General features: G+C 36.6%; 1 long non-coding RNA gene across 1 annotated transcript; it reads left to right on the top strand.

Annotated features, from left to right (window-relative positions):
- The first annotated feature begins 44 nt into the window (after positions 1–44).
- On the top strand, positions 45–22,142 carry LOC139362169 (uncharacterized). The gene is made up of 3 exons (XR_011620525.1): positions 45–118; positions 214–487; positions 22,036–22,142. It is a non-coding gene; the product is annotated as an uncharacterized lncRNA (long non-coding RNA).
- The last annotated feature ends 631 nt before the right edge of the window (positions 22,143–22,773 follow it).

Below are 22,773 nucleotides of genomic sequence, written 5' to 3'. Positions count from 1 at the left end.
AACCAGTCCAATGGTGCTTTTTCCAATACCACCCGTGGACCAATCAGCATACACTTCCCCATTCTAAGCTCATAAAGAACCCAGGACTCAGCCTCACAGATGGCTAACCCGCTTTCAGGTCCCTTCTGGCAGCTGAGAGTTTTCCTTCTGTCATTCAAAATTCTTTGCCTTATTTACTTTCTGGTGTTGACATATCTTATTCCTTTGTTGCAGGACAAGAACTTGGAAGTTGCTGAGCTGCGGATGGCGGGAGTAAAAAACTTGTAACCTTCCCTCCTGCTCCCCGAACAATGTAAGAGAAGAAACCGTTGAACACTACTCCCTCCTGTTAGCCCAACTGCGAGAGCTAAGTCCCTGGCTTACCCACCGAGCTAGTTGTGGGAGGTGGGAGTAAAAGAGCTGTAACCTTCTCTCTCACTCGAGGAACTACCCTCCTGCTTGCCAAATTACAGGAGCGAAAAAACCACATATTAGAGGAGACTTCAGGGTATGTTTATATCTATATTATAGGATTTTTAAAAGATTAAATGAAGTAGCATTTCTGAAATGTCTGGAACATAATGTTTGAAATAGAATAGAATATCAATAAATGGTGCTGCTGTCATTATAGTTGAATTCACAGAGAAAACCAAGCACTTGTGTGCATACACACACATACACAAACAAAATCCTAAAGACTATAAAGTTCTTATAGAAATAACATTAAAAATGTTTTTTTTTTGTTTTTAAAGTGAGGCCTTAATATAAAAAGTATATCCTGTAGCATTTTTAAAACTAATAATTTTATATTATTATTGAATATATCTAACCTCTTGACCATTTTTCATTGGCAGAAAATTAAGCCTGATAGTCTCTCTAAACAACTTTGTGCACATATAAATAAAGGAGGAGGTACTGCTTACACCTAAAACCTAATCTCAGATGAGTTATGGAATGAATGTAACTACTACTGAGCTAAACATTAAAAACAAATGTGTAACATTTCATAAAGACAATACGTGCAATATTTCATTTATACATAATGTTTATTATTTATGTGTGCATCTAATATCTAAATGTTATTCTCAGCTTTACCACAATATATAAGAGGGAATTCTTTCATCATCTTGACGTTTTGGACAGTTTACCATAATCATACACAAAGATTCAGTAAACTAGATTATCAGAAAAAAAGTAGTCATAGAATACAAAGTGGCATTAACTATTCAAGAGTATTTAACTTAACTAAATATATAAATAAATGTGTTCCTGATATGCCATTTCAAGGCAAGTTCAAGCCCCATACGAATGAGACAATAAGAGTTTTGTTTTGATATTTTAAAATTACCTTTTCCTGTAAAAGGGCCAGCTCCCTGGATTTAAAGAAGAAAATAATAGGAAAAGAAGGGCATTCTGCGAGTTCAACCTTCTCTTTCTTTTATTATTTGTTTTAACTTAATCAAAGTTGTTGTTGCTTTATATTTAGACTGAGATGATTTTATGTTTCTTAAATCCTAATACAAGAGTTCGAAATTACTAGAATTTTTCCTAAATATGTCTTGGGAAAATGGCATTATATATATAGAAATCTTAAAAATAGTACTTCATTTGACAGTATATCTGAGGAAAAATAAGGTTTAGTGGTTATCTTATTTGGTTTTGTCATGCTACAACAGAATACCTGAGTCTAGGTAATGTATAATGAACAGAAACTTATTTACCGTGGTTCTGGAGGCTGGGAAGACCGAGATCAAAGTGTGGCATTTGGTGAGAGTCTTCCTGCTGCACCTTTACACATGGCGGAAGACAGAAAAGCAAGAGCGAAAAGGGGGACAAACTCATTCTTTTGTAACAGCATTAATTCCACCCATAAAGCCAGAGCCCTCATGACCCAATCACCTCTGAAAGGTCTCATCTAATAACACTGTCACAATGTCAATTAAATTTCAACATGGGTTTTGGAGGAAACAAACATTCAAACCAAAGCAGTGGCTTTATGGAAGAAAATCCAATATAGAAATTCAGGAACAATACTACTTATTCCACTCTCCCTTAAGCAAAATGTAGTGTAAATACTATTTAATTCATTGTGCTTACCTGAAGACTAAATGTAATTGCTTACCTGAAGTCGCCCATTGATTTACCCCTTACAGTTAAATCTGGTGAAAATGAGCTTATAGAGATCCATGCTATGGTTTATAGGAAAAGTTGAAAAATAAAAATATGTAGTTTGCCCACCCAACATTTTTTCAACAACATCTCCTCAAAGGATGTAGCAAGAAATAATACAGTAAAGTCCATATTTCCATGGAGTAGGAAAAGACTTGACTAGAGTAATTATCAATATTGTTAGAAGAAAAGGTCAACATATATGCTAAATCTCTAAAAGATGTTATTGTTTTTATTAGACCCTACAGAGCTTAAAACAAATGTAAAAAGATCTCTCAGATGTACAAGTAACTTAAAATCTAGATCAGAATATGATGCACTTATATATTACAATATATTAAATAATAAACTGGCCAGACATTAAAAAATAGTGAGCTAAATGCCCACAGTTCAAGTAGTAAGACATTTGAGAAAGGGATAGTCGGCAAGATGAAAAAGCGATAAACTTAAATCCAAACACATGGCTCTTATTCCTACCTCTTACATTAAGTAGTTCTATGTATTAATTAAGATCCACATGTTTAGGCTTTTTTTTTCTTTTTTTTTCTTTTGAGACAGAGTCTCATTCTGTCGCCCAGGCTGTAGTGCAGTGGCACAATCTCAGTTCACTGCAACCTCCACCTTCCAAGTTCAAGCGATTCTCCTGCCTCAGCCTCCTGAGTAGCTGGGATTACAGGCGCATAGCACCACACCCAGCTAATTTTTGTATTTTTAGTAGAGACAGGGTTTCACCATGTTGGTCAGGCTGGCCTCGAACTCCTGACCTCATGATCCTCCCGCATCGGCCTCCCAAAGTACTGGGATTACAGGCATGAGCCACCATTCCCGGCCCATATTTAGGCTTTTTTAAGACTTCTTTTACAATTGCAAACACAGAAGACAAGTTTAATTATATTACATGACACTTCCAGAAAAAGTGAAAAATATTACCATTGATAGCATACAGTTCATAGAAACCATCATACAACCACTTCATTTACTAGAATTGACAGTTAATCTGATGATTTCTGATTTACCTAAATTAAAACTTTTTATGTTTATATGCAAGGCATATTCTGGGTTTAAGCTTGTAGGGTGAAAGTGTTACATATGTTGTGCTTCATATTGTTTCAAGTCCTCCAAGCTAGTTTTAATGTTATTTTCATGAAGTTTATGCTGTTGAACATTGAAAGAAGATGTTTAAATATTAGTTTAAATTGGGGTCTTTTATATATTACACAGTATCACCTCTTAGAAATTTCATAATTACCTTATGGATCATACAATTGCATAGTATTTTAAGAGTATAAATTCCAAATAAGTATTAAAATATGTTACTATTTTTATAAAATTGATAATTTTTTACTTTTTTGAAATAAAAGTAAAATCATTGTAAATAGCCTTACTTCTGTTTTTTGTCTGTGGCGCACAATGTTTCAAAGTTAATTTATAAGTGTAGCTGGCATCAACTCAACAAAAAGAGTCAACCTCACAATGGTTTGTGTAATCGCTCCTATCAGGGAATTGAAGACTTCCTGGTATATATTCTTTGTATAATATTTATAGGCTCTGGGAACTAAGGTTAAATTATAAATAAATTGAAGCATATTTTTATTTTTTAAAAATACATAATTTCATGAGTACATGTTGACTGTTTTTATACATTAATGTTCAGAGAAAATAATTTGAGTTTTGTTTCCTAAAAGCCCTAAGATTATGAAAAATAATTTACAACTTTTTAAAAGAGGATCAGCTATAGGGAATGCATAATAAAATGATTCATCATTCATGGTACTTGATATTTTGTTTTCATTGGGTACATTAAATTTAGCATAAAAAGATCAAGCAAAAAAAATATAAAGACTTTTTCAAACACCATTTGCCCCAGCAAGTGTTGGACTCTGTCAGTGAGTCATAGTGGCTGTTAACAACAGGGTTAAGTACAGAAATTTTTCTGCTTAAAAAACTTAGTTGTGCTCATTAAGGAAAAAAAAAAAAAGTTCAGCAGTGATATTATATTAAAAAGGAATTTCAGCATTGTTCATTGTTATAGTTGTCTGTTGTCATAGTCTGTTTTGTGCTGATCTAACAGAACACCACAGACTGGGTAATTTATAATGAACAGAAATTTATTTCTCACAATTTTGGAGGCTTTGAAATCCAAGATAAGGAGCCAGCATCTTGCAAGGGCCTTTTTGCTGTGACATAACATGGCACAAGACACCATTTAGTAAAAGGACAAAGAGAGAGTGAGACAGAACAAGAAAACCAGGACAAAATTGTCTCTTTACAAAGAGCCTACTCCCACAATAACAAACCCATTCTCATTACATTGACATTAATTCATTCATGAGGGCAGAGCCCTTATGGCTTAATCACTTCAGAAAGTCCCATCTCTTAATTCTATTAAATGGATATTAAATTCCAACATGAGTTTGGGAGGGAACAAGAATTCAAATCATAGCATTTATCAAAACTAAAGCAAGCTGTTAGGAAATAAAATTCTTCAGTTTTGAACTAAGGGTCATGAGAACCAATCTAAAAAGACATAGTTACTTTATAGTCATAGGATCACTGGTTTTAATATTGATTTTATATAAGAATAGTTTTTAAAATCCTAAAACCAAGGTCATATTTATGTCTAACCAAATAAGAATCTCTGTTCATAGATACATTGGTTTCAGAACTCTTCAAAACTATCTGAGATCATCCTTATGTTCATCCAGACTGATAACCAATGATCTATAATGCCATCTTCTTTCTTAAAAAACAGTCTTATAGAGATACTTGAGGCTGTGTGGTCAGCAAAATACCATAAATATTCTCTTCATTATAGATGATCAACTAGATTTATTCTTAATCAAAAGTGCCTAACAGTCAGTTGGAGGTACATACTACTGCATAGTAAAATCAAACATTTCATGAAATATAAAGAGCTTCCAATTCAGCACAGAAACAGAAAAGACAAACTTCAGTTTGACATTGCTTAAGCCCAGTTCCTGGATATTCAGAGGATATATTCTGGAAATTTGGGGATGCAGAGACATAAGTCATTGTCATTTGGGCTTGCCTCATTCAGGTTCCCAAAGCTGATAGTTAGGTTTGAAATTACTTTGCTCTAGACATATCTCTAATTATCATACGAAGTTTCATAGAATTATAAAATAGTAAATTAAATTTTAAACACAATAATTATGGGTCAGATAGTTTTTGGGGACAGAAACGGGAGCATAAAATTTGGAGGTTTCAGCCCATCACAATTCCAGAAATATTTATTATAGAATTTCCAGCTGAAATTAACCAACAGCAACATATCTTCCATTAGTTTTGATATAGTAATTTGAGAGAATCAAATTCAGGTTTTTACTTAGTATATAAACCTCTTTTGAAAATTTAATACAAGAAGCATTTATAACAAAATTGAAGTCCTTTAGCAAGATGCTCAAAAGGAGTGCACTGTTAAGACAGTGTTCATTCACTGAGATGGGAGACTTCATTTGATATGTACTTTGCCTATCACTTTGTAATGGCAAATATCATAATAGAGAATTTAACATGTATGAAAATATTCGACCAAACAATGTTTATTACTTCTGTTAGTAACAACATATCTTGAAAGGATAAAAATAAGCTTCACTCAAATATCTTCATTATAAAATGCAATATTAATCCGGGACCTATTAACTCTTTCATGGCTGTATTACGTAGGTTCAAAATATCTAAATTTACAATTATCTTTTTAGCTTAGCTTATTTTTTTTTCCTTTAACTATGAAGTTCTATAAAATGTAGAGAAGTCATAGGTCTAAATTGAAATAAATCAAAATAAGCTAAAAGAATGGAATAATCATATCATAGAAGTTCTGGCTTCAGTGCTAACATATTAAAGCAGCTAGGAAATTATCACTCCTGCCATCATAACTGCAAAAACATAAATATGGAAAGCCTGAAAACCAGTGACTTTTCTTGGACACATTAGAGAACTGAGTGCATTATCTTGTTCTTGCATTGCTATAAAGAACTACCTGAGACTGGGTAATTTATTTTTTAAAAATAGGCTTAATTGGCTCCAGGTTCCACATGCTGTACAGAAAGCATGCCTGGAGAGGCTTCAGGAAACTTAAAATTATGGCAAAAGGCAAAGAGGAAACAGTCATGTCCTACATGGCTGAAACAAGAGAAAGAGGCAGTGGGGAAGGTGCCATACACTTTTAAACAACAAGATCTCATGAGAACTCACCATCATGAGAAAAGCAATGGGGAAATCTGCTACCATGATCCAATCACCTCCCACCAGGCACCTCCTCCAATGCTGGAGATTACAATTTGATATGAAATTTGGTCAAGGACACAAATCCAAACCATATCACTGAGGCTGCAAGGCAAAAAGGCACTGGGAAATCTGGAGAGAGATATGGATCCAGAGAGTCACAGGCTAGATTGGCTTACCTGGAACAGAAACCACTAGAGCCAAAAACTGATAGGATACCTCACTGTAATTGTAACTGAATACTGAAAGTTGAGTATGGACTAGCATGAAACAGAGAGAATCCCTGGAGATTAATTCATAAAGAAGTCAAAACATTTTCGGGGGGGGATTACCTCCAGGAACTTCACCTCCTCTAAGTTCTCACAGGGGAAAGTTAAGAAAGATGCCTTCCTGGCTCTGGCAAAGTTAGAGGAAATATAACTATTTCAAAACGACTTAAGAGTGTTTGCCATAACAAAGCTCTGTGCTACAGAGTAAAAGACTATACCAGAACCATCCTGATTACATTTTACTGGAAAAGTTTCAATCTAGAGAAGCACCATATAAAAATTAAATTGATATGGATTTTATATCTAACTGTAAGACCTAAAACTCAAAAATTATATAAGAAGGTGTTGCTAAAGGAGATTAACATTTGAGTCAATGGACTGGGAGAGGCAGGCCTACACTCAATCTGGGTGAGCACCATCTAATCCGCTGCCATTGAAGCGAGAATAAAGCAGGCAGAAGAACAGGGAAGGATTAAACTGGTTTAGTCTCCCGGGCTTCATCTTTCTCCTCTTCTGGATGCTTCCTCCCCTGGAACATCAGACTCCAAAGTCTTCAGTTTTGGGACTCATGGACTTACACCAGTGATCTGCCAGGGGCTCTCAGGCCTTCAGACACAGACTGAAGTCTGAATTGTCAGCCTCCCTACTTTTGAGGTGTTGGGTCTTGAACTGTCTTCCATGCTTCTCAGCTTGCAGATGGCCTATTGTGGGACTTCATCTTGTGATCATGTGAGTCAATACTCCTTGATAAACTTTCCTTCATACATACATCTATCCTATTAGTTCTGTCCCTCTAGAGAACGCTGACTAATACAGTTGTATTTTATTTTCTAATATTTTGTGGAGGGTTATTGTATCTATATTCATAAGAGATATGGTTCTGTAATAATAATATTACTAGTAATATTATTACTATAAATTATCAGGACCAGATGTTTTCAATGCTGAATTATATCAAACATTTTAGGAAAGAATAATATCCATTTAATGTGGTGCTCTCATACGAATAAAGAAGAGATCAGTGGAACAGAGTAGAGTCTATAAGTAGATCTACATATAGGGTCCATTTATTTTAGATAAAAGTGCAAAGAAAATGCAAAGAGAAAAGGTTAATATTTTCAACACATTTTATTGGAAAAGTTTCAATCTAGAGGAATGCCATATAAAAATTAAATTGAAATGGATTTTATATCTAATGTAAGACCTAAAACTCAAAAATTGTATCAGAAAACCCTGGAAAAAATATTTATGAATTTGGGTTAAACTGATATTTCTTTAGCACGACATTTAAAAGCATAATCCACAAAAGAAAAAAGTTATGATTTACACCTTATAAAAATTCTAAATGCTCATTAGGTCTATTTTACCTAATGTGCAATTTAAACCCAATGTCTCTCGGTTAATTTTCTGTCTAGATGATCTAGCTAATGCTAGCAGCATGGTGTTGAAGTCTCCAACTGTTACTGTGTTTGAATCTGTCTCTTCATTTATATCTCATAATATTTGCTTTATAAATGTCGGCACTCTGGTGTTACGTGCACATACATTTTAAATTATTATATCCTCTTGCTGAATTTATCCGTTTATCATTATATCATGATCTTTGCCTCCTTTTATTGTTTTTTACTTAAAGTCTATTTTACCACATATAAGTATAGGTAACCCTGTTTGCTTTGCTTTCCGTTTGAATGGAACATCTTTTGTCTGTTCCCTCTCTTTATTTTCAGTCTCTATATGTCTTTACAGGTGATATGAGTTTCTTATAGTCTGAATTTAGTTAGGTTACTTTTTTTTAATCCATTCATAGAGTATAACTTTTCTTAAGTGAAAAATTTAATGCTTTTCCCTTTGAGGTTATTATTGATACTTATGAGCTTGTTCTTGCCATTTCATTAGTTGACTTCTGGTTGTTTTTTGTATCCTTTGTTCTTTCTTTGTTATTGCTTATTATTGTAGTTTCATGGTTTTCTGAAATGGTCCTATTTTAGCTTTTTCTATTCCTTGTTGGTGTGTTTGTTGTAACAGTGGGTTTTACACTTTTATGCGTTTTCATGATGATAGATACCACTCATTAACTTTCAGGTATAGAACTCTCTTAAGCTTTTATTGTAAGGTCAGCCTAGCATTCAGAAATTCCCTCAGCTTTTGCTTGTCTGAGAAAGACTATATTTCTTTCATTTATGAAGAATACCTTTAGAGGATATATTATCCTTGGCTGGCAATTTTTCTTTCAGCACTTTGAACATACCATCCCATTCTTTTCTGGCTTGTAAGGTTTCTGCTGAGAAATCCACTGTTAGTCTAATTGGTTTCCCTTATAACTAACGAAATGCTTTTCTCTTGCTGTTTTTAGAATTATGTCTTTGTCTTTGAATTTAACAATTTGACTATGATGTGCTATAGGAAAGGCCTTTTTGCATTGCAGCACTCTAGGGATCTCTGAGTTCCCTGTGTCTGGATGTCTAAATCTCTTTCTAGACTTGGAAAGTTTTCAATTCAAATATTTGGTCACATTATTGTGTTCATGTGACACTAAGGCTTTGCTCATTCTTTTCAATTCTGTTTTTCTTTTAATTGTCTGACTGGGTTATGACTGGGTTATTTCAAAAGACCTGTCTTCAAGTTTTGAAATTCTTCCTTCTGTTGATCTAATCTACTGTGAAGCTTTTGAATGTATTTTGTATTTCATTCAGTGATTTCTTTAGCTCCAGAATTTCTTTAATTTTTATGATATATTTTTGGCAAATTTCTGATTTGTATCCTAAGTTGGTTTTCTGATTTATTTGTATTATTTTTGATATTCTCTTGTATCTCACTGAGCTTCTTTAATATTATTCTGAATTCTTTTTATGGGATTTCATAAATTTCTTCATTGAAATTTGTTGCTGGAAAATTGTTGTGTTCCTTTTTCATTTTTCTTGTGCCCTTATGTTGATTTCTACACATGTGATGCAACAGTCACTTCTTTTAATTTTTTGAATTTACTTTTGTATGAAATAATTTTTTCCAGAAGATATATCTATGGTGTTGATGAGATAGGGCACTTTGGCTTTGATTCTGGTTGCATGCAATAGTATAGTCTCCATATGATTTTAGTTTTAAACAATGTCAGTAGTGTCTAAGTCTCCTCAGTGGCTTAGGGTGCGCTTGGTAGTGGAGGCTGTGGTAAAGTTTTATTGAGAATGGGGACGCTGGGTGGGCCTGTCCTCAGGCCCCAGTGGTGGTAGTGGTAAGCTGAGTGTTCTTGTCTTTGGGCATCAGGGTGGTATATGATGGCACTAATGTTAGCATCCAGGTGGGCCATTTCTTGGGCCTCCATGCAACTTGTGTGTGTACTGGTAGTAGCAATGGTGGGTTAAGCCAGTGAGGTAGTCCTTAGGGCCCTGGACTATATGAGTGGATTGAGTGATATCAGCAACAGTGGTGAGATTAATCTGTAACTCCAAAGCAGTTTATTCTGATGTTTGTGGTGGCTGTGACAGGCTTGATGGGCCAGTCCCCAGGACCACAGGTGGCACATCCAGATGGTTCCCCACTGTGGTGGTAGCAGTACATTGGGTGGGCCCAACCTCAGGCCTCTGGGCAGAGGGCTCAGGTACCTACTGTGGTAGACAGGCTGGATGGTTCCCAGACCCCAAAACATCATGCTTAGGCACCGGAGGGGCAGAGCTCGGTTGGGCAAATGTGTTCTCAGGCCCCCTTGTGGTGCTTTAAGGCAGTGGCTGTGGTAAGCAGGAGTGAGGTAATCCCCAGGCCCGAGGCAGTGGATTGGGGCATCAGTGGCCACACTACAGCCTTGCTACTAGGGAAGGTAGGGTTACTTGCTGTGATCGCAGCCATATGCAGGTAGCTGGGGAGTACACTTTACTTGCACTTCAGCCCTGACTTTTGCATCCATAGCTGCAGCTGCTGCAGGTGGGGAAATCTAATGTCAGGGCATATGGAAATGCATGGTGGCTTTACTGCTGGGGCAACAGGGTCTTTGCCAATGGATCACCTTTACCCTTGAAGTCAGTAGCCAGTTATGGTTGTGGTTATAGGCAGGGCATGTCAATAAGTCTTCAGAGATGTGGAGATGCAGGTTCTGTTATGCCCCAGAGTAGGATGCAGTCTGGTGGTGTCTGGGCTCTCAATATGGCATCTTGCTGTAGCTCCTTAGGGCTCAACAAGTATGTGGGACCTAGCATGAGCTCCCTCTCTGAACCAATGCCTTGCACAGTCTCTAAGCAGCTCCCTATTTTAGCCTTTAGGTCCACGAGGATCTAGAGTCTTTTTCACGATTAGGATGCAGGAGTCTGCAGTGGGGATGTGAACCTCTGAAGTTCACTCACTTACCCTTTCCCCTTCCCCGCAGAGGCCCCCTGCTGATCCCAGCTGAGGAGTCTGCCTCACTCACCTCTCCTTCCTTGCTTTATGTTCTTCCTATCACTTGACTACTTTATTCAAGTTATCTCTCTCAGATGACCTATCTGAAGTGCGATTATCTCACCACTATTTTGATTCTGCTTTTCGGCAGAGACAAATACCAAATGCCTCTAGTCAGCCATCCTGAAGCCCTTCTGGACTGAACACTGAATATACACAAAAACACTCTCTCAAGGCAATTATGCTAAATGGAAGAAGTCAAATAACCAATGTAAGCATACTGTATGTTTTCATTTATATAAAATTTTAGAAAAGAACAAACTAATCACTGTGACTGAAAGCAGATAAGCAGGTGCCTTTGGATGGGACAAAGGGTTAGGGAAGGACAGAAGAAAAGTACTCCAAAGGGGCATGAAGGAATTTAGGGACTGACAATACATTTATAATCTTAAGAGTGGTGAGGATTTCACAAGTGTATAGATATTTCAAAACTTGTCAAATTCTACACTTTAAATACGTACAATTTATTGTGAGTCAATTATACTACCATAGAATTTTACAAAATATCTTGACAGGGCATTTTCTTTCAGCTATAAATCTATTTTACTTATCGCCTTCATAAGATTTATATCTTGGAAGAACTGGTCTTTTCTTTCTGTATTTCTTTCCTTACCTTGTGTTCACCCTTAATTCATGCCAATCTGGCTTCCGCCCCTAACTTCTGTCAAAATGTTTGCACTAGAATAACCAATGTCCTCTACATTACTTAATCCAAATTACTTTTTCCTCTCCTGTCTCAATTAACTCCTCAAGTGCATATAACATTATTGACTATTTTCTTTCTGCTTCAAACGCTTTGTTTTGCTGTTACAAAACCATTTTCTTCCAACGTTTTTGCTACTCTCATTCTCCAATGTTGGCTGAATCTTCTGAACTTGTTCAGTAAACTTTGCTGTTCCCAGGAATTAGAAGTAGCCCACTGTTTTCTGCTCTATAATCTACACCCTTATTTATTTTAGTTAGCTTCCTTATATTCCAAATTATTCCAAAATACTTTTTCATGGCCTAGCACTCTCCCCTGAATTCTACCATTTATTCAATGTCATATGGTATCATCACTCAGATACATAAAGATATCTTAAATTTACTAATCATTTAATTCATCCCCTTCATTCTCTACAATGTAGCCAATGGGGAGTTTTAAAAATGCAAATCTCATTTGCTACCCACTTTTGAAAATACATCAGTGGCTTCCCAATGATTAGCTCAGATTAAAATGTAAGTATTTCGCATGATCTAAAACATAATCTTGCCATTGCCTGCAGTAACTCATTTTCTATGCCCGGCCCTTTATTCTTTGGATTCTGGCTGTACAATACTGGCCTTATTTTAATTACTAGACATTGCTTTCTCTCAAACAAGGCCTTTAATATGCTTTTCTTACCGGCTGGAACTCATCCCAAGTATTCCCTGCATTTTATGTTTTTAAACTATCTTCCTCAGATCTCAGCTCAAATAAAAATTCTCATTATGGAAGACTTTTCTGATTTCCTATTATCCTATCTAGAAGTAACGTGTTTCTTTTTCTCTTGGCACTTTTACATGTTTTGATTATAAATTGATGTGATTATAATTTTTGATCGTAATTTGACTAGTGGCTATATTTTGCCAATAAACTATGAAACCAGTAAGGCCACAAAGATGGCTATGTTACTCATTTATCTTTCCTCATTGCTTTCAATGGTGCCTGACAGAAGGCAAATTAATAAAAAAAATGAGTATTGGGTGAGCTATATCAAAGTTAACTCTTTTAAAAACTGTTTTAAGATACTTAATAGTATATTCTAAACAGCACAGGCTTGGAGTCAGAAAGTCACCGGATCAAATTTAGTCTCCACCACATCTTTGATGTGTGATTTTAAACAATTTATTCCACTCTCTGATGGTAACTTTTCTCTCTTTATTATGGGTGCAATATTAGCTCTACTTTGAAGTGTTTATGTATATTAAGTTCAATGATGAATATATAACTCTCAGTAGAGAGCCTCCAGAACCTCGTGATCAGTTTTAACATTCAGTAATATATTTTAAAAGGAAGTTGCAAGCAAATATTTAGTTATTTCATACATTTCAGGAAAGAGTAAAATAAAATACTGGCTATGCTTTGATATAACATACTTTCAAAGACAATATTTAGCTTAACAAATTGAATTCAGTAAGCCCAGTTTAGAAAATGGTCAGCCCATATTGCACCGATATGCTTGCTCTTATGGTTTGAATCTGTGTTCAAATACAAAAAAATTGATATGGCTTGGACCTGTGTCCAATATAGAATATTGGTACTGAGAAGTGAGGCATTGCTATAAAGATACCTGAAAATGTGGAAGCAACTTTGGAACTGGGTAACAGGCAGAGGTTGGAACAGTTTGGAGGGCTCAGAAGAAGACAGGAAGATGAAAGAAGGTTTGGAACTTCCTAGAAACACGTTAAATTGTTGTGACTGAAAAGTTGATAATAATATGGACAGTGAAGGTCAGAGTGAGGAGGTCTCATATAGAGATGGGAAACTTATTAAGAACTGGAGAAAATGTCACTTTTTTATGTATTAGCAAAGAATCGAAGGCATTATGACCTTGCCCTAAAGATATGTGAAACTTCTCACCTGAGAAAGATGATTTAGGGTATCTGGTGGACGAAATTTCTAAGACGCAAAGTGTTCAATATGTAGCCTGGCTGCTTCTAACAGGATATGATCAGTTAAATGAGCAAATAATTGACCTGAAACTGGAATTTATATTTAAAGGGAAAGCAGAACATAAATGTTTGAAAAATGTATAGCGTGGCCTGGTGGAAGAAAAGAAAAACCCATTTGCAGGGGAGTAATTCAAGCAGGCTGCATAAATTTGCATAACTAAAGGGAAGGCAATTTCTAACAGTGAAGACAATGGGGAAAGGGCCTTGAAGGTATTTCAGAGACCTTTGTGGCAGTCCCTCCCATTACAGGCCTGGAGGCCTAGAAGAGAAGAATGGTTTCATAGTCCAGACCCAGTGCTCCACTGCCCTGCTCAGCCCCAGGGCACTGCTCCCTGCATCCCAGTCACTCCAGCTCCAGCATGGCTAAAAGGACCCCAGACACAACTCAGACCATTGCTTCAAAGAGTGCAAGTCATGAGCATTGGCAGTTTCCATGTGGTGGTCAGCCTGAAGGTACACAGGGTACAAGAGTTGAGGTTTTAGAGCCTCTGCCTAAATTTCAGAGGATGTATGGAAATGCCTGGATGTCCAGGCAGAAGCCTGCCTGGGGAGGAACCACCATGGAGAACCTTTACTAGGGCAGTGCAGAGGGGAAATGTAGGGTTGAAATCTCCACACACAGTCTCCACTGGGGCACTGCCTAGTGGAGCTGTGAGAAGAAGCCACCATCCTCCAGACCCCAGAAAGTTAGATCCCCTAAGAGCCCGCATGGTGCACCTGGAAAATGTGCAGGCACTCAGTGCAAGTCTGTGAAAGCAGCCATGACGGCTACACCCTGCAAAGCCTCAGAGGTGGAGCTGCCCAATTCCTTGGGAGCCAAGGAGATTATTTTGGAGCTTTAAAATTTAATGACTGCCCTGCTGGGTTTCAGGCTGGTGTGGGGCCCCCAACCCCCTTTCTTTTGACCAATTTCTCTCTTTTGAGACAGAAGTATTTATTCAACGCCTGTACCTTCATTTTGTCTTGAATGTAACAACACATTTTTAATTTTACTAGCTCATAGACAAAATGGACTTTCCTGGTCTCAGTTGAGACTTTAGGCTTTTGACTTAATGCTGGAATACATTAAGATTTTGAGGGACTGTTTTGAGAAGAACACGAGATTTGGAAGGGGTCATGGGTGGAATAATATGGTGTGGATCTGTGACCTCACTCAAATCTCATGTCCAATTGTAAACCCCAAAGTTGGAGGTGGGGCCTGATGGGAACTGATTGAATCATGGGAGTGGTTTCTCATAGTTTAACACCATTCCCCTTGGTGTTATCCTCACAAGAGTGAGTTCTCATGACATCTGGCTGTTTAGAAGTATGTGGCACCTCCCCTCTCTCTCTTGTCCTTCTGCTCCAGCCATGTGAAGTGTTCACTTCCCTTTTGCCTTCTGCCATGATTATAAGTTTCTGGAGACCTCCCTAAAAACCATGCAGATGCCAGTATCATGCTTATCATGCTTCTGTACAGCCTGCAGAACCATCAGCCAACTATACCTCTTTTCTTTATAAATTACCCAGTTGCAGATATTTACAGCAATGCAAGAACAGACTAATACACTTGCCTAATATTTATTTTATTATTTTAAGCTCTACCTACTACCACTTTCATTCTCCAGGCATTTTTTCAATAATACTTAGATCAAAAGTGTAATTTTTCCCATAATGGTTAGAGTTATATAACTATTTAAATCTATTATATCACATTATTTACAATCTAAATAATTTCATTAACTCCCAGTCTTATTGGCATACTTTTGGTGGTTTATTAGCAATATCATGAACTAATATGATTAAAGTCATAAAGAAATATGTGAATTAGTCCTATTTTTGTTAATTGTGTAATACTAAATAACTAATTAATAAAGGCATGCATATTTTCAGCCATTATTCATGGTGTTTTGATGGATACAATGTATGAAACTAAATGTGTCATTTTTTTCTTCTTTATGGAAAAATAATAGGTCTATCATTTTCTTGACATTGGAATAAAATGTCATTGAAATGACATTGGTGTGAAACTTTTTGCCGAAGAAAACCCAAAATATAATATAAAAATAGAACAAAAACTAGAAATAAATGGTTTAATATAAGTAACATTTTCAGATTAGATGGACAATACTAAAATTTAAGAACATGATGATAAAAATAATATTTTAAAATAGCTCTAGTTTTCCAGCAACAAAAGTTTCATTTCATAGGCCAACAAAGTATGCCAATGAACATATAGTTACAAAAAGGTTAGTTAATGCAATCATGTTAGGTACCTTTCATGCTTATGATTCAAAGATATATAAAAAAGCAGAAGTTAATAATTATATCTCTAAGGAAATTTTAACATCATTGTGCTAACATATAAATGCTAAATGAATTTTTTATTGAAATCAACATGACCTACAATGCAGTAAATCAGTAGCATGGCAAATTAAAATGCCCACACCTCCACAAACGAGGTTGTATTAGTCTGTTCTCACATTCCTATAAATAACTACTTGAGACTGAGTAATTTATAAAGAAAAGAGGTTTAATTGTATCACAGTTCTGCAGGCTGTATAGGAAGCATGGCTGGGAAGGCCTCAGGAAAGTTACAATCATGGTAGAAGGCAAAGGGGAAGCAGGAACATCTTACATGACTGGAGAAGAAGGAGAAAGACAGAGATAAGGAGGAAGTTCTACATACTTTAAAACAACCAGATGTCATGAGAACTCACTCAGTATTAGGAAAACAGCAAGGGGGAAGTCTATCCCCATGATTTGATCACCTCCCACCACGCCCCTCTTCCAACACTGAAGATTACAATTCAACATATGGGTGGGGACACAGAGCCAAACCATATTATTCTGTCCCTGGCCTCTCTCAAATCTCATGTTCTTCTCATATTTCAAAACACAATCATGCCTACCCAACAGTCCCCCAAAGTCTTAACTCATTCAAGCATTCAAAGTCTTATCTCAGGTAAGGCAAGTCCCTTCCACCTATGAACTTGTAAAATTAAAAAAAAAAAAAAAAAAAAGTTATTTACTTTCAAGATACAATGGAAGTACAGGCATTGAGTAAATGCTCCCATTACAAAAGGGAGAAATTGGCCAAAAGAAAGGGGCTGCAGGTCCCATGCAAGTCTGAAACCCAGCAGGGCAGTCATTAAATCTCAAAGCTCCAAAATAATATCTTTTGACTCCACGTCTCATATCCAGGCCACACTAATGCAGATGGTGGGCTCCCAAAGATTTGGGCAGCTCCACTCCTGAGGATCTGCAGGGTACAGCTCCTCAGCTGCTTTCACAAACTGACATTGAGTGCCTCAGCTTTTCCAGGTGCATGGTGCAAGCTGTCTGTGGATCTACAATTCTGGGGACTGAAAGATGGTGGCCCTTTTCTCGCAGTTCCACTAGGCATTGCCCCAGTGGAGATTCTGTGTGGGGGCTCCAACCCCACATTTCTGCTCTACACTGTCCTAGTAGAGATTCTCCAAGAAGGCTCTGCCTCTGCAGCAGACATCTGCCTGAACATCCAGGCATTTCTATACATCCTCTGAAATCTAGGCAGAGGTTTCCGAGCTCTCTCAACTCTCCCTTGTCACATTTGCAGGCTTAACAACATGTGGAAGATGCCAAGGCTATGGCTTGCACTCTCTGGAGCAGCAACCTGAGGCATATCTTGGGTCATTTTAGCCAAGGCTAGAACTGGAGAATCTGGAATGTGGGGAGCAGCATTCCATAGTTATGCAGGGCAGTGGGGTCCTGGGCCTGGCCCAGAAAACCATTCTTCCCTCCTAGACCTCCAGGCCTGTGATGGGAGGGGCTGCTTTCAAATGCCTTCCAGGGCTTTTACACATTGTCTTGGTTACTAACATTTGGCTCCTCTTTACTTATGCAAATGTTTACAACTGGCTTAGATTTCTCCCCAGAAAATACGTTTTTCTTTTCTTCCACCTGGCCAGGCTGCAAATTTTTCAACTTTATGCTCTGCTTCCCTTTTAAATATAAGTTCCAGTTTCAGATCATCTCTTTGCTCACTCATATGATGTATGTGGTTCAAAGCAGCCAGACCACATATTGAATGCTTTGCTGCTTAGAAATTTCTTCTACCAGATACTCTAAATCATCTCTCTCAAGTTCAAATTTCCACAGATGCCAAGAGCAGGGACACAATGCCTCCAGTCTCTTTGCTAAAGCATAACAAGAGTTATCTTTGCTCCAGTTCCCAATAAGTTCCTCATCTCCATCTAAGACCCCCTCAGCCTAGACTTAAATCACCATCAGCATTTTGGTCACACCCATTCAACAAGAGTCTATGAAGTTCCAAACTTTCCCTCACATTCTTATCTTCTACTGAGCCCTCCAAACTGTTCCAGTCTCTGCCCATTACCCAGTTACAAAAGCTGCTTCACATTTGCAGGTATCTACAGCAATGCCCCACTTCTCAATACTAGTTCTCTGTATTAGTCCATTCTTAAATTGCTATAAAGAAGTACCTGAGGCTGGATAATTTTTAAAGAAAGAGGTTTAATTGACTCACAGTCCCACAGTCTGTACAAGAAGCATGGCTGTGGTGACCTCAGGAAACTTATAATCATGGTGGAAGGCAAAGGGGAAGCAGGCACATCTTACATGGCCAGAGAAGAAGAAAGAGAGAGATAAGAAGGAAGTGCTACACACTTTTAAACAATCAGATCTCTTGAGAACTCACTCAGTATCAGGAGAATAGCAAGGGGCACGTCTGCCCCAATGATTCAGTCACCTCCTACCAGGCCCCGCCTCCAACACTGTGGATTGAAATTTGACATGAAATTTTGGTCAAACACAGAGCCAAACCATATCAGATGTGGTTTACTTCCTTTCCCTTTGACTTTGTACTGGACCCACAACTTTCTTGGACAACTAGAACACAACAGAAGTGACATTATACAACTTATTAGGTTGAGCCATTAGAGATTTGCCATTTTTGCTTTAACTTGTTTAGAAAGTTCCTTCTTGGAAATCACTCATTATGAGAAGAGAATGTAGGAAAGCCATATGGAGGACATCCAAAGTGCTCCTATTGACTTCCCCAGCTAAGCATTCAGTCAACAACTGGTGCCAACTACCAGCCATGTTATGTGAGCCATCTTATGTGTTCCCGTCTTTGAAACTCATACTGACTATAGCCCCAGGAAGCAATAGGTGAAGCAGAAGACCCACTCAATTGAGTCTAGTCAACTCCCCCCAAAATAAGATATACTAAATGTGATTGTTCTTTAGAACCGCTAAATTTTAAAATGAGTTGCTATACAAAAGCATAAACTGAAACAGAAGATAAAGGTTTAACTCTGATTTTAAAGTCTAACTTTGGAGTCAGACTGCTTTTGATCCCTGAACTAGCAGGGGTTGTTTGACCTTGACCAATTCACAATTCATCCCATTTCTCTGAGTCTCAGTTTCAATATGAATCACTTCATAGGATTTTTGTGAGAAGTGAAAAGAAGAGTTCCTGCAAAGCACTTATATGGTGACTGGAACTTAGTAAAAAGTTCTGTAAATGTTGGCTGTTGCCATGTTGCTGCTATTGATGTTGATGGTAACTTTGTCTGTAGAAAATATTATACATGAAGTTTCACTCTGCTGAGGACTTCTGGTGTTAAGCAGGGGATGGAGAAATAAAAAAGCATAGGATCAGAAGGGCTTATGTCCAGAAACATATTTCAAAGGACATCTTTTAAATAAAAGCAATATTTTTGCATGTAAAGGCAATTTAGAAATTGAGTCTATAAAGCTATGACTTATTTTTCATCAATTATATTTTTAGATAAAGCATATTATACTATGCCTCCTTTTCTAGAAATATTCAAATTCATGCATTTATTATGATGTTGTTATGAAGCCTGAATACCTAAAGGTAGTGGACTATCTATAGTTTGGAATAATAATAGAACTGGCATTACTACTTACTTAATGAAAAGAGTTGTTTTGGTTATTTAAAATAAAACTGAAGTTATCCCAGAAATATGTTGTAAAGCATAGAAGTCATACACATGTTGTGATAATATTTCCTGATATGCCCCATTGCATTCTTCATTCCTCAGATTAAATTTTACTTTCTGACGCGAACTCTCATTTGTACTGGATAGTCATAAAACTGTTTCCTTTCTTATTTATATTTTAAAAATTTCTGACCGGGTGTGGTGGCTCACGCCTGTAATCCCAGCACTTTGGGAGGCCGAGGCAGGTGGATCACGAGGTTAGGAGATCGAGACCATCCTGGTTAACACGATGAAACCCCATCTCTACTAAAAATACAAAAAAATTAGCCAGGCGTGGTGAACCTAAGATGGGTAGAAGGAAAAGATACATTCCCTCTCCTACATCAGCAATACCTTAATACCAAGTGGAAGTAGCAGTATATAAGGACATATAAAGAATAGAAACCGGGAATGTCTTGCAGGCACAGCTAAATTACATGAGGAACTGGCTCACGTTCTCAGTTCCATCTATTCTTGCTGATCGCAGCCTTTCTCTCAAATCACAACTATGGCTCCAAATTCAAACTCAGCTTAAGGATGGTATCGCATGTTGATACCATGCAGATACAAACAGCAGTCCCATCATATTTAGGTGGAATTAAAGGACAGTGGAGAAGAAAATATTTTCCAATAGTCAGAATTTCAAACAATACATTTGGTTGTCCATTTTACTTGAAGGAGAGATGACCTGAGACATAGATTGAAGGAGAAAAGATGGTCCTCTTTCCCTGTCCTTGGCCCACAAATGACCACTAAGATTCTGTTCTGAAATGTGAAATATGAGAAAGCTATGCAAAGATACAAAGTTCAGCTATAAATTATTTGCACCACCTGTGCTACAGTCAAGTATAACAAGGACAGCAACTGCAGCAGCAATAAGAATCAGCTGAAGATAGAACCAGTGGTAGCATTCTAACTAGGCAATTTCCCTGGGTTGTTCTGCTCACATTGGTCCTTGTCCAAGTCTTGTTTTACAGAGTACTCTTAAATTTCATGATCTTGCAGAATCCTTTCTAAAACTTATTATTTTATTCAAAACAACCAAAGGTAATATTTTGAAATTAAGACGTATGGTACATTGTCTTTTGCCTCTGTGTAAAAATAATATAAACATTGTTTAATTTACCAAGTTACAGATTTAAGTGAACATTAGTTTTTCCTATACCCATGTGTAATTTTTTGTAAAATCCAGTTTTAGCATGATTCCTGATAAGTCATTTTAGAAAGAACCCCCAACTGTTGGTATCTTATCACCCTAGACATCTGATCTGCATCCTTATCCTCCACCTCCAGGTAGTGTTTGATCATTGTGGCCTATGTCCAACAAGAATCATATTAGATAAGTTTAGCTAGATTCTCCTCTTACCCATAATGTTTCCTTTTGGTAATTTTACATCCTCCAACAACAACCTAACTACTCAGCTAGAAATTTCCATTTGGTCATGCCATATTTGGAATTGAGCCCAACCTCCCTCTACTCATGATAAATCCCATTGAAATGGTCCCTATACCTATGGCAATAGTCCTCCCTCCCCACAGACACACCTTGAATAACATCTGCCTTATCATCTTTAAAAAGCATAATTTTATTTTAACATAAGAAATATGTTTTATGAGTTTAATGCTGAGTCTATTAAAAAATGAAAAATATCTTTATTTCTAATGTATGAATATCTATGTACAGAGATTTGTGTTTCAGAGCTAAATTGACATTCTATGATTACATTTTATGCATAACATAGCCACAATAGTTAACAACAAATTTACATATATTGAAATGCACTAAAATATTATTTGCATGCTTTTGCTTATAATGTGAAAAAAATTGAAAGTGATTAGAAAATTTCTAAAATATTGAAAGAATCATACTAATTGGTACTTGGTAGCTGAGATTGATATGTTTTTTTCTAAGAGGAAATATGAAGATTTTTCAGAACATTATTGCACTTGAAATAGAACGCAAATTAAAATTTAATTTGTACATTTTAATTGGTTTTAACACAGGAAGTAGTCTAAGTATACTAATGTGGCAGGACTGTGAAATAATCAGTAAATAATAAAATAAATTTTAAAAATGCATAATTGGAAAGCAATAATAAATAATGTTTACTTTGTTTTGAATAATCTATGAACTATAATTACTGCTTCTGTTTATTCATTTCTGGCTCAAAAACATAAATCAACTTAAGGCCAAGTAGGCTGCTTTCTTTTTCTATTGATATTTTGGGGAGTTTTTTATATTTTTTGTTTTTGAATTTTTGCAGGGGGCAAATTTCTGCTTTACCCTTAAGCTGGAAGAAGACTCTGCTAAATCCACAAATGAAAAACATAATTTAAAACTTAAGTGCATCATTTACCATTTGAATTACCATAATTAAGCATGTTAATTAGTCCATTGCTTCAATGTCTGAGTTTTTCTGTGTTCAGAGTACTCAAATAACACTGAAGATATTTTTTTTTTACCACTGAGCCAATAAAGAAACTATCATCAAATGGAGCAAGTGACTGAAAGGAACTGTGGTCACTACAAATGTCAATGAAGCCAGAAATAGTCCTTTAAAAATCAGCTATGCTGCCAATGAATGCAGAAATGGCACAGCTTATAAGTCATTGACATAACCAACATAATAGTATAATACTAATCAATTAATACCATAGCTAGGATATTCCAGCATTTTAATTCATTTTGACATGTTCAATTTAAAAGACCACATTCCATGTCTGTAGAGATACATTATTTGTATTACCAAAATTGTTTATATTTTTCTACCTTTTTTAAAAAATAAAAGTTATTTAAAGCAGTTATTTGAACTTTACTCTGTCCTTAAATACGGCAGTGGGGAGCAGGGAAGCATTAGAAATAATAAAGAACATTCTCTTTTTCCAATCTCCAAACACATATTTAATCGGAATAATGTAACTGATGGATGTCCTCCACAAAAATATCTAGAGGTGATGGACCATGCCCAAGTTGCTCGCAAGGTACTTAATAAATGAGGACA

Source organism: Macaca nemestrina, chromosome 3 (assembly GCF_043159975.1).
Source record: "Macaca nemestrina isolate mMacNem1 chromosome 3, mMacNem.hap1, whole genome shotgun sequence".
Lineage (NCBI taxonomy): Eukaryota > Metazoa > Chordata > Mammalia > Primates > Cercopithecidae > Macaca > Macaca nemestrina.
Note: the sequence above shows the minus strand (reverse complement) of the source record. Positions and strands in the feature narration are given on the sequence as shown.